This window comes from Nymphalis io, chromosome 8 (genome assembly GCF_905147045.1).
Source record: "Nymphalis io chromosome 8, ilAglIoxx1.1, whole genome shotgun sequence".
NCBI lineage: Eukaryota > Metazoa > Arthropoda > Insecta > Lepidoptera > Nymphalidae > Nymphalis > Nymphalis io.
This window is the reverse complement of record NC_065895.1, coordinates 13,989,483-14,004,114: the sequence shown is the minus strand read 5'-3', so window position 1 is coordinate 14,004,114 and position 14,632 is coordinate 13,989,483.

Below are 14,632 nucleotides of genomic sequence, written 5' to 3'. Positions count from 1 at the left end.
CATAGTATGACCAAAACAGATACGTCCAAAAATTAACAATAAAAAATTTAAACGTTATGCTACGTGACATCAACCTAAAAATCAATAGTATGCGTAGGGTATGTTAGAAGGCATATTCCAAAATCATTTTTTGTGCATAAAAACAGACTGTTGCCACTTTCACACTTCGCAATGAACGTCGAATCCTTTATTTTATATCGAAGATTTATTCTATTATAATTAAGTCAACCACTTCTAAACTTAAGCTTGAATCGTGTGAACCCAGTAGGTAATGCGTTTGTGGAAACGACCCCGCGGCCACTTACTCCCGAGTCAAAGACTTAATAGTAGTTTTATAGCGTAAGAATCCCACCAATCCCTGTCGCCCTTCCCCGGGCCCAGGTATCTTACACACGTATTGAATAGTATCTTACACGTATAACATTGCTCTTAATAACTCTTAGGATCGTACATCATGAGAGATTAAAGATTACGTCACCTGTTATCATCTCGATAGCCGATAACATCGCGCGAATCAAAGCGGTAGTCTTAAATACGACACACTTTACAAAAACCGTACGGCCATTGAAAGAAAATGTTGAAACTAAATATTATTATACTATTATTATATTTTGTGAAATTGTGTCGCAGTAGTAACATTTTGGTGGTATTCCCTGTACCGGAAAGGAGACACGGTATCCTTAGTGACTCACTTGTGCAGGCACTTTTGGAAGACGGACACGAGGTAAGTAGGTTCAAATCTACTGTTATTCATCTACTATTAAACAGCATCGCCTTGCATTACTTTAACGATATGAAAGATGAGTTAGCCAACGTAATCACGTGTATAAATACAACGCATTACCACTTAGATCCCATGGTTAGCGGTGTATTAGCAATATTCAATGTCTTTAACAATTACATCTATTAGAGTTGACCTTATTTGGTAATCCAAAAAATAACAAAATATTTATTTATAACATGGCAGTAAGTGGTCGGTGTTAATAATAAAGCTTTTAGCATTTGATTGTAAATATATTTATACTGAAAAAAGATAATTAAATATTTATAGGATTACACAGCGTATTGCAGCGTATTGCACGTGATATTAAGTATAACTTGAAAATGCTCTGCATTCAAATCAAAGCGTGGCTAGGCCAAGTCACATATTTTGATATGAAAGACTCCAAATATAAACATTTTTTATTTTAGGGAATTTTTATAAGCCAGTTTTTTTGTTAAATAAATTTCATCTTTTAATTTTAAGTGTGTTAATGCTATCTTTTAATTCTCTTATAGTATAGGAATTAATTATAATTAATATAGGAATTAATTATAATAGTATATATATATATATATATATATATATATATATATATATATATATATATATATATATAAATTATGCATAATCACAGATGCACTCTTTTTCTTCGATAAATAATATATAAAGCCGCAGTCTTATAAGTTAGCCAATAGACTCACATGGAAGAAGTTTTTAATATTGACTAATAATTACCTCTATTCTATAATAATTATCTATATTCTACTCGTTGCAGGTTTTTATAGTATATAAATCCTTTAATTAATACTTCTACAGAATTTATATCCGTGCCATTTTACATTACTTTTTTGTTTCATTTTGCTCAGTTAATAGAAGCTGTTTCTAATGCATAATATTCTTACATATGTCATCTACTAATAACATTTAATACATTTCACGTTATATTGTATACTATAAATATTTTTCGCCTTTTTATTGATAGCTGTGGATCCCGCACGGAGGAACACCATACAGCACCGCATTCAGTCAGCTTCTCTATACGCAAGTCGTAACAATATGTGGTCTTAGTATAGCATTAATTCGGAAACGTCATAAGATTAAATCGACTTACTCATTTATGTTTATATAAATAAAAACTTAGTAATAAATATCATATTTTGTCTTTTTTCATATAAAGGTATCTTCAAAGTACAGACAAAAAACTGGTCCTCGTGCCGTTGAGACAACTCATTAGTATATAATATAAACTGTTGGCGGCAAAAAAAACTATAAAACTCTCAACAACAACTTTTTAATAAATATAAAAAGTTTTTGATTGTATTGTCGGGTTTCTATTACTTAACCGAGATTGGACCAGGAAGATGAGGGCAAATAAACAGAAAATCAAATGAATAAACTTATCATTATATTTAAACTTGAAATCAAATAAAATATGTCATTTAATTTAGGGAAGCATTTAAAAGTGATATGTGGTTAAAATAGACGCTGGTTCTAGCTGGACATGACAAACAGAACAAGGCGGTCAGTCATTCAATTCGTTTTATATCTTAACATATGATATTTTAATGCGTTAAATGAAATAAAATGATAGATGAAAGAAAATTTGAATGTTATTAAGACCGACCACACCGCGCTGCAGACTAAATCAAACCCGGATGCGGCTACACGCGGATAAACTACCGACATAAACCGATTAACGCACATGTGTTTACTAATATAACACTATTAAATGAGTACTATTTAACACTATGAATAAAAATAATTTTTCAGGTGACGTATGTGACGACGTTTTCGCAAAAGACGAAAGTACAAGACTTGGAATACGTTGACATAAGTTCAAATATGGAATATGAGTCAGGTAATTGACGGTGGCGGAATTAAGTCACAAAAGCTATTACACGTCATGTTTACTCTAAATAAAATGTAAGGCTTTAAAAAGAAAACCCTTAGTCCTTAAATTTAAGCTGGAATGATTATTTATTACAATAATGCACATTGATATCGTCGCACTCAGTAGGAGCTGACGCCGCTTGTTCTTCGCTCTGGCTTCGCTTCCCTTGGCTCTTCGCTCCATAAAAACTTTATCATATTTATTTACTGGAATAAAAATATTAAATGCCGAATGCTGAACTGAACATAGACGAATAGTATTAACACTTAAAAACTTAAGACCTGCCTGACACTTATCCTCTATTAAAATTATGGTAATAATAACGATGTTAAGTACATACAACGCAATCTTTACTTCGTTTGAAAAAAAAACTTTATTTTTTTACTCTATAATAATAATAATAATAATATCCTGAGACATTTTTCACACACGGCCAGCTGATCCCAAATTAAGCTTGTACAGAGCTTGTACTATGGAAACCGGACAACTGATATACTACATATACTACTTTTCTTTTGTAAATACATACTTATATAGATAATTACACCCAGACTCAGGACAAACAGATAGGTTCATGCACACAAATGTCTGTCCTGGGTGGGAATTGAACCCACAACCTTCGGCGTGAAAGGCAAGTGTTCTACCAACCACGCCAACCGGCTCGTCTAACTCTTATAAATTGACTTTATTATTAGTTATTTGTCATTATTCGAAATTCAAGTCCTTGGACTATTGACGTATAAATTCTCTTTACAGTATATTCTAGTCGCTTGTCAGTACTCTATTTAAAAAATTATTGTTCCAATTTGCTTTACCTCAGAAGATTACTGTCCTAAACCAGAAAACACGGCAAATAACTCTTTGTATATGGAGAACCTTGGATTGAAATATGCCCAACGAGTTCTGTTGCATCCAAATATGCATGAGTTGATGATGAATACGACTTGTTCGTTCGATCTGGTGATCGCAGAATGGTTTTACACTGGACTACTAGCACCGTAAGATTGAACAATGTTGTGATTTAATTAATTTCATTTCATTGTTAGGGTAGGTTAGCCAAGATGATCTAATGGTTAGAACGCGTGTATTTTAACCACGCTTGGATTCAAACCCGGGCAAGCACCACTTAATTTTCATGTACTTAATTTGTGATTATAATTCATCTCGTGCTTGACGGTGAAGGAAAACATTGTGAGGAAACCTGCACGTGTCTAATTTCATTGAAATTATGCCACATGTGTATTCTATCAACCCGCATTGGAGCAGCGTGGTGGAATAAGCTCCAAACCTTTCTTCTCAAAAGGGAGAGGAGGCCTTAGCCCAGCAGTGGGACATTCACAGGCCGTTACTGTTACATTGTTAGGCGGACGAGTAAATGGGCCACCTGATGGTGAGTTGTCACTACCGCCCATAAACATTAGCATTCTAAGGAATATTAACCATCGCTTACATCACCAAGGTGCCACCGACCTTGAACTTGGACACTAAGATGTTATGTCCCTTGTGCCTGTAAATAGACTGGCTTACTCACCCTTCAAACCGGAGCACAACAATATCAAGTACTGCTTCTCATGCTCACGAAAGGTTTCTTCTCTTATTAAGTGGGTTTCGAGTTATGAAGTGAGTATATATGTGTTATACAAGTGTGGAATCTTGTTCAACACAACCTGCGTTGTTTTCGTTCCCCATCAAATACGAGATGAGTTGTAAACAATAGCTAAGTATGTGCCAAATCAAAGGACAACGTGCCCCGATTTCAAACTGCAATTTTCGATTGAAATCTACTCATAATCTGGGGCCATTTCGTACACTTGCATTATTTAAAGCTTAAATATAATGACTGTTGACTGACTTGAGTGACTTGAATATTAATACATACCATAATTTTGTAGGCAGATGGATTTAACTAATTTCAATATTGCGTTTCTTTCAGGTTATCGTCACTATGTGATTGTCCACTCGTCTGGTACTCATCAACAGACGTTTCTTGGAAATCTATCAGCTTAGTAAACTCAGAAATGAATATGTTTTCATCACTAAATCCTGGATTGTCTATTATTGACAGAATACATCAAATTTGGTCGCAGTTTAAGGTGATTGTTCAGAATTAGTGGGTATCTTTTTAATATTTTCTATTAAGTTGTGTTATTAATAGATATTTTTATATTTGAATCTGTATAAGACTAATGCAATTAAATTAAAAATTGAAGGTCACTGACATCCTTAGACAAATTTTAAATAACGTTTAACCGGTTGGAGAGTGGACGAAATTCAATTAACATAAAACATGTTTTTGAATAATTTCAGTTACCACATAAGCTCCAAGGAGCTACCAACGTATGAAAAAAGTTATCGCGATGCTTTCAAAAATCGTGGACAAGAGCTTCCTAACTATGAAACCCTCGTACATAATGGTTCATTACTATTTATCAACTCCCATCCTTTTCTTGATCAATTAACTGCTTTACCAACAAATGCTAAATATATAGGAGGTCATCATATGGAAGAAGTACCACAGCCATTGCCAAAGGTAAGAAAACGGCGATAATAATAAAATTACTCTACAATAGTTATAACGTTTTAAAATAATGATTTGAATGTCATTTTAGAATTTGAAAAAAGTAATGGATGAATGTAAAGATGGTGTAATTTACGTCGATTTAGAGACTAGGTTGTTTAGTCAGAATTTACAAGAACTAATTATGCAAGAGTTAATAGAAGCATTTGGACAAGTCAAACAAACAGTGATATGGAAATACGATGAAATCTTAGTCAATTTGCCTAAGAATCTTTATACAATGAAGAAGCCACCACAACAAAGCATACTAAGTAAGGTTTTTGATAAACACCTCATATATACGATAAATAGTAGTCTCTCGTGATATACATTGACATTCAGAAAGTACAATAGCAGTGGTTTGAATTAAAATTATGATCATCATCATCAACCAATAATCGAATTAAAGATAAATTAAGACATGTTATTTCGTAAATAATTTTTTAGGTCATCCTAGTACTGTTGCGTTCGTCAACCATGGCGATATGGTATCAATAATTGAAGCTGCACAATACGGCGTGCCTTTAATCGGTATCCCAGTGATGGAAGATCAGATTGCAAATATGAATTCCGTGATAGAAAAAGAATGGGGGGTCAAAATTGATTTTAATGATGAATTGTCGTGGAAGATCCTTGATGCTATCGATACAATACAATCTGATATAAGGTATGTGTTTATGCTTAAATCTTATAAAAATATATGTCTTATAACATCAAGATTAATTTACTATGAATTACAATTTCCTAAGTTATATTAATTATATTTCTTAACTTATATTATATTTATATTACATAGCTTTCGAGTGCAGGCGAAAGCAGCAAGGTCAATACTTCGATACCGCTTGATATCTCCTCGGAAAGAATTCCAACATTGGATCCAAATGGTACTCAAGACTCGTGGAGCTCCGTATCTACGCTCTACAAGGCTACCTCTCTCATCGTTAGAGAAATACAATATTGATATCATACTTCTACTTATTATGTTACTTTGGTTCTTTTCAAAAGTTATGAAGGTTTTTAAAGTGCATTTAAATTATAATATTGACGACATCGATAAGAATGACTAATAGATTCATATTGTTTTTATTGTATACGATTATATTAAAAATAATTATAAGAAAACAATAATCTTAAATACTTAATAATAAAATAGTAATTATCCTCATATATTTTTACTCTCCATAAAACAAATCGTTTATTTTAATTAAAATGATTTCTGACATTGAACATCTGTTAGATCATTAATAATGATTATATTTAAATTAAAACTTTTCTTGATAGATGTTGAATATAACACGTAATTATCTTGTGGGATCTACAATATTAAACTTCTTCAACTATTAGAGTGGCTACTAAAAACTATATTTTACAAATAACTCCGTATATGTTTACTCGTGTTTTACAAAACGAGTAAAAATTCACTTTGATCAAAAGTTAATTAAAGACGAAAGAAATTAAAAAAGCTACAACACTTTCTAATTCATTCGAATGACAAATGTTTTGTATTGATTTCTAAACCAATCCAAATAGTTGCTTCGAGATCACGACGCTACAACGCGATTGATTAATGGCTGTCTATTTGTGGTCCATCGAGCCCGGATCAAAGATGTTGATCAAATGTGAACTTGAACTTCCTAACCAAGGTCTTGGTGATCGTAAACTGACGGAAACAATTGAGATTTATAGATCTGTTCGACTTTTCGTCATACGTACTGCATAACTGCTTGCTCTTTAATAGATCAAAGATTTTCGTGCTGCCCAGTTCAGCATCCTCACTTCTAACAAGCTTTATGGAAATTGGTGTGGAATATTCTTAATACTAGTAATGATAAATAATTAAACATAAAAGACAGGCATTACTGTTACCCTTAAAAAAGTATTTATCAGGACAATTGCTTCCTTTACTTTCTTACGTAAAAGATCATATAAGTACCTGACAAATGTTTTAATTCAAATAAATTTGCTTTTTTTATTTAAATCTTCAGTTCCATAGCGGGTACAACTTAATAATCATCAATTTAACCGTTTTAAACGGTAATCAGAGGACCTTAACACCGTGAATTTAAAGTCCCTTTTCTTCTTATAATTGAGGTGCAAGGCAAAAAATATACCGTTGAAATTCGTTTAAAAATATCTTTAAACATCCTTTTTCTATCGGGATAAGAACGTGGGACAGCGATTATCGTCAATCAGGCGTAGTATTCCGATTGCGTCCTCCAATCGTCTGTCATTAAGATCGTTAATAGGATTTACGTCCGCAGAGCAGTTGTTTATAGAGGTCATTCGCCTGGATACGCTTGAGTATGGACTTGTTAATGCCGTAAGAAAAATAAAAAGTATATAATTTACAATAAATTAGAAAATTGTATAAAAACACATATGTGAATGTGCGTCTGGGCTTCTCTTAATTATTTAGGAATTAACGAGTAACTAATTTTAGCAAAACAGAAGAATGTTTTTAGTATTGGTATTTATGTATTCACTTAAAGGTTAGCTGACGAACTCGATTTTCTAAACATTTGATGTCATTTTTTTTAGAAACTTTTGTGAGAGTACTATCACAAAAATAGTACTTTCACTCTTCCAATATTACCTCTTCATTCCCGTCCGTGGGCGTACTTCCATTACGTTTCATATGTAAGCGGAAGAGCACCGTCCAGATTGCACAGTCTGCCCTAATCCAGATTAAAACAGCTATGCGCAACATATAGTTGTTGCGAATTAGTTCTGACTACGATATTTATATTTATTTAATTTAAATATTGCAAAATAATGAAATAATACGTAAAAAATTATAATAAAATATAACTTCATTGTAGAGTAAGTAGGTAAGTAGCAGGATATAAAGCTACCGGTCTGGCATTTAGACTATATGGAAAGAAATCACGAAGTTGCTCTCTTTCAAAAATCATATATTATACATAATGTGTTAATCATATTTAATTATTATTTATTCTGCATGAAAATCAAACGATACTAACTCCTTGATTGTTTATCATCTAAATTTTTTTTTTTTTTATATCGCCGGGAGGGCAAATGACTCTACTCCACCTGATGGTAAGTGGTAGTAGAGTCCAAACGCGACGACGGCCAGTACAGACGGGAAAAACGTTCTGCACTAGCCGCCTCCGCCTTGCCGGCCCGCAAGATGCCTCTTCACGCCTCGTTTGAAGGAACCCGGGTTGTAAGAGGAGGGGAATACGTGAGCTGGTAAGGAATTCCATTTTTTGGAAGTGCGACAAAGAAAGGAGTTGCCAAATTTCTTTGTTCGCGATGGAATTGATGTCACAGTTAGGCGGTGACATCGAGAACCAGCCCGCGTGGACTTAAGAAGGAAGGGGGAAGCAGGAATTAGAGAGAATAATTCCTCAGAGCACTCGCCGTGATACAGTCGATAGAAAGCGCTCAGTGCTGCTATCTCACGACGCAATTGTAAAGGTTCAAGGGTGTTTGTGACCTTTACGTCGCCAATAATGCGTACGGCACGTCGCTGCAACCGGTCCAAGGCCTCAAGTAGGTACTTAGCGGAGCCATCCCAAAGGTGCGAGCAATATTCCACGCAAGACCGTACCTGTGTTTTGTACAGCAGGCACAGTTGTTGTGGCGTGAAAAAGCGCCGCACCTTGTTCAGAACTCCGAGTTTCCGTGAAGCTGTTTTTATAACAGCCTCGATGTAATCCCTTGGACTAAGGTCGCAGCGAACGTCAATCCCCAGCATGGCGATTTTGCTTTGCATCACCAGCGGAGTACCACAGAGGGAGGGAAGAGGGGAAAATGTTGACTTTTTCGCCGTGAGAGCGCATACCTGTGTTTTCTTGGCATTAAACTCAACAAGATTATCAGAGCCCCATTTGGCGATGAGATCTAACGTCCTATCGAGTTCAATGACAAGATTCTCCCGCCTCTCCTCAGTTTCCGCCCGCCCAGCCACTGCGCGTCCGTGGTATCCACCATGCACTGTACTATCATCTGCATAGCAATGTATGTTCCCAAGGGAGAGCATATCATTGATATGCAAAAGAAAGAGTGTGGGAGATAGCACAGATCCCTGGGGGACCCCAGCATTCACTACATAGAATTGTGAAGCGCAACCATCTACTAAAACACGAAGGCTACGCTTGTGTAGGAAGCTGGCAATCCAGGTGCATAGCTGAGCAGGCAGACCATATGCCGGTAGCTTGGAGAGAAGACTTCTGTGCCAGACCCTGTCGAAAGCCTTGGAGATATCGAGGCTGACAGCCAACGATTCTCCATGCTTGTCGATAGCTTCACCCCAGAGGTGTGTTACGTACGCTAGAAGATCACCTGTGGACCGTTTTGGTCGAAAACCGTACTGACGATCATTAATTAGACAGTGATCTTCTAGGTAATGGATCAGTTGGTTGTTTAAAATCCGTTCCATCACCTTACAAAGTACTGAGGTGATAGCTATTGGCCGATAATTTGCCGGGTCAGACCGATCCCCTTTTTTGGGAACCGCTAGCACATTAGCTCTTCTCCAAGCCTCCGGCACACTTCCCGAAGAGAGAGAAAGTTGGAACAGGCGCGTTAACACAGGAGACAGCTCCGCTGCGCACTTCTTCAGCACTATGGCTGGTATTCCATCGGGACCGCTAGCTTTCCGTACATCAAGTGATTGCAGCTCCGCACGCACATCACGTTGCCTGATTTTAATGTCAGGCATCGTATGGCCACATGCAGGTATTGTAGGTGGCAGTGCACTACAATCATCGATGACGGAATTGTCGGCAAAGAGTTTAGCCAGGAGATCAGCTTGCTCTTGCGGACTGTGAGCTAGCGATCCGTCCGGATTTCTGAGCGGTGGCAGCGAAGGTTGGCAGAAATTGTTTTGCACAGACTTGGTCAGACGCCAGAAGCTACGGGAGCCCCTAGGATGCGAAACAAGGTCATGACCAATCTGTACAATGCGCTGTGCATCCGCTCTCGTGTATGCCTTTCTACAGGACTTGGAATTTTTATTATAGTTTGCTTTCAGTGAGTCAATGTTAGATGCCCCGCTAATGCAGCCGTTGATCCACTTGCGATATGCCGCCTGCTTAGCTGATACAGCATCGGCACATTCACGAGTGAACCAACGGTTACGGATACTCCTACTGACGAGATCTGAGCTAGGAATGTAGTATTCCATTCCCAGCATGATCCCGCCAGCAACAGCAGCGGCACTAGCTGTCGGGTCATTCCCACTGAAGCAACGTTCCTTCCAAGGGACCGACGCATAGTAATCGCGCATACCGTCCCAATCCGCCGACTTATAGTGCCAAACGCGACGTTTGCATACCGCTAGTAGCGGCAGCTTGGCCTGTGGCACTCTGGTAGAAATAAGGCTGTGATCCGAAGAGCCAAGAGGAGCCTGAACCACAACCTGATATTCCACCGGGTGAGAAGTCAGCAGAAGGTCCAGTAGAGAAGGTGCTTGCCCATCAATGTCTGGGATCCTGGTGGGCTGATCAACCAGTTGGGTCAAGTCATGTGTGAGAGCAAAAGCATGAGCAGTCCTTCCAGCATGGTCAGTTTTGAGGGATTTCAACCAGGATTCGTGGTGAGCATTAAAGTCCCCCAAAAACACCAATTCCGCGTTAGGAAATTGCTCTTGCGCAGCATCTGCCACCCGACTAAGATGGTCAAATAGTCGGCTTGTCTCCAAGTCACCATTGTGGGATCTGTAGAGGCACACGTAGACTCGGCTCTGACGAACCAGGTCCACACGTACCACCAACATGGAGAAGGAGGGGTCCTCCAAGCAGCGCAGTCGGTGACAGCAAACATCCGTCCTGACGAACAAGCATACTCCGGCTTTCGCTTTGAAGGATTCTTCAAGCGTGTAGCCGGGATAATTAAGGTAGCTGGTATCGGCAGGACGGAGTATTTGTGTCTCCGTGAGAAACAACATTGCTGGCCGTGCTGTCTCGAGATGGTGGTGGACAGCGTTGAGGTTAGTGTGGAGTCCTCGGATGTTAGAGAACTCGACCTCAAACAGCGAGGGTATGGTGGGGGTGAGCACCGCTGTACGACCGTTATTTCTTTTTTGTTGCGCCATTTGGGAGAAATTAAATGGAAAAGAGACGTGAAGCGAGCGATGTATTGCCACGATAGGGATGGGCAAAGTGTGGAGGCGTGTTTCCCCAAGTGGTTGCCAAAAGGAAAAATACACTGACCCGCCGGACGGAAGGGCCCCCGAACCCCCCCGGAAGTGGCCGCCGGGACCCCACCTACCGGTCACCAACCGGCACGACGGTCCACCCCGAGATTATGCGTGGCCTGGTGGGGCAGCCTCACGAGCTGGTTAGGCACGCTCGGGCCCCTGTACTATGCATATAATAGCACATAGCCTGCCTCGTTGGTCTGATGGCAGGTATAAGGCCGCAAATCCTTGGGATTTGCGGACACAGGACCTTGGGGTCCTGTGGGTTCAAGCCCCAGGAAGGGCCAATAAAAATTTAATGGTTTTTTTGTTGGAAATTCTCAGTAGGAGCTCAGAGTCTGGAAGTTGAACACACCTTTGACTCGGAAAGAACGTAAAACCGTTGGTCCTGCGCCTGAGTTCTCTGCCGTCGTGTCGGATTGCCGTCTCATCGGATTATGAGAGTGAGGGAACAGAGAGAGCATCTGTGTTTGCGCATACACTTGGGAACTATAATATATCCTACGCAGATGACTAATCTTTCTTGAAGTTGGACACCGTCACCGAAATCGATCAGGAGGACATCATCACATAATATGCTATATTTGTTAATGTTTTTATAACATAATCTTTTTAATTGATTACTTTACTGAAAATGTTAACGGTATATTATCTTAAAATTGAATTATTGGCTTGATTGGAACAGTTGTAATGATTGTAATGACTAAATGTTCCGACCTTCACCATCTCTTGACAAAAACATAAGCCTCTTGCAGTCCGTGCTTCGAATGATATTTCATACTCAATGAATAAAGAAAACAAACATTTTGCTCTAATATTTTGACCTCAATCTATTTCCTAAACATGCTCGGTTTATGCACAGTCTAATTGAAGACTTCATCGAAAGCTTTCAAGAAACATCGAGGTCGAATGATTTACTAATAACATAGCGATCGATTTCAAATGTAATTCTGGTCATTTATGATAACTGTGTGCAGTAATTTAAAACCCGTTTCTTTGCAATCTCGTTTTTTGGTCTGATGATGAGATGTATGTGGTGAATTAACTGTGACGGTTGTTTCCCAGTTAGTTTCAATATATTATTTAAGACAAACAATAAACAAAAACTAATAAAGTTGCGAATCATTTATCAGCAGTATTATGACACACCGCGCGAATTCTAAGTAAAACAATGTGATAGGACAATTCAATTTAATGTGGGGTATAGATTTTTGGTATTTTTTTTATAAGTAACAGACAAACCAACAAATGACAAGCAAATGACATTCCCATTCGTCACTGGTGGTCGAAGATGCGACGAGGACACTGTTCTAAAATACAAAGGGTATTGTACAACAGGTCCGAAGGCCATTTATCATATCTTAGGTTAAAAATCTACACTTATAATAAGATCGTGCTCGTGACATCCGTGTTGCAATCAAGCCGTATATTTCTTGTTGACGCGAAAATATTTCATCCAGCCGATTATGGTCCAGTCTTGCGTAAACTTTTGTAATTAAAGGTTATCATATGAACATAAAAGGAGATTTTAATTTATCCATTAATTCTGAACGAGGCGAAATATTCTGGAATGTAATTAATTTTATATTGGTGCGTATGACTAAGATTATACTTTTATTCACTAGTGTGTACTCGAATTGCCTACAACGTTGTCTGCATCAACTTCGGCGATTAAAGAACATTTTTCATCGAATTCTCTTAGTACTCTTCGACAATTAATAAGTACCTAACTCTTATGACCATGTCGGTCAGGGTAATTTATTCAAAGATTTCGATAACTACTCAGTTTCTTAACAGTTCTTTTAGGTAGAATCCTTATTCCGAACTGATGGTAGGCTTATATTTAATTCAATATTGTAACATGACAATTAAAAAGTGCCTTAATGAGCCTACTTAAATAAAGAATTATTTGATTTGATTCGAAATTGAAAATCAAGTTGTTATACTGAAACACAATATATATATATTTAGAATTAATAAAAAAATTCCATGTAACCTATTCTATAAATGTTTCCTATAAAATGACATAAAAATAATCGAAACCCGAGACATTATATTAAAAGACACTGCTAACCTATTCCGTAAGAGCGCGCTCAAAACTCTGTTAATCTGTCATCACACAGAATTGATAATATCACGACATAATACATCTCAAACTTTACCGACACATAATAAAACATTGCAAACGTATAATATTTATAGACGTAGAATGTCTATAAATATTATCTAACCATGATGTCACTAAAAACAACAGCCTCTGTTCCCTCGCTCCATAGCCGGATTCCAAAAAGATAGACCGCCCAACGGCTTGTCGTGCTTTCCGAGGCACGGAAGTGCAACACTGCAAACTTCCAGACTCTGGGTTGCTAGTGAGTATTGCTTGACGAATATAGTTTTACCAGAGCTTCGAACCAGGAGCAACGAGGGAGATCAACGAGCCCTATCCACATATTTGTTAAACAAAGCGTAGTAAATATTTATATAAACGAATGAACAATGTCATGATCTAACCTAGCGTTTATAGCATAATGAAACATTGTAGCCTGAACGATTAGGATAGGGCTTACAGTTTTGGCGTCATCTTATGACGTCATAACTGCTTTGTTTGCGTATGCGCCAGTAGCATTAATACTATAAAACCGTGTAAAGCTATTGAAGGTATTCGAATCGGTATAATCGTAAATATGTTGTAAAGTGTATGTAACAAACTACTATATGTTGATGTACGAATGATCGATAAAACTATATCTACCATGAGTTTGTAGATAAGAAATTCTTTCAAGTACTAGTGCTCATGCATGTTTGTATGTTATTATATTCAGGATTTAAAATAAATTACAACAAAAGTTCAATGGATGGTTTAAAATTTTAAAACGAACTCCATATTCACAAAAAAACGTTAGTATGTTCTTTATTTTTAGTCAGCCATTAGGTAGGCTTAAATAATTTATTGTCCAAACAGATTAGCTTTAGTCTTACATGAGAATATAAACTAACATCATACATACGGACACCACATAAACGTCAATGCGTCCATAATGCTTCTTAAAATTTTAATGACAATTATCTGATACTATTCACGCGCCACCTGTGGCACATTGATGGAACTATGCCAGAAATATTTACGCAGGTATAACCACAACTGAGCACGGTTTCGGCTTAATCCGAAGAATCAAGAACGCCATGCGGCGAAGCAATAAAGCAGACATCTTAAATATAAAAATGATGCTTATATATCAGTTTGTAATTAAAAGTCTT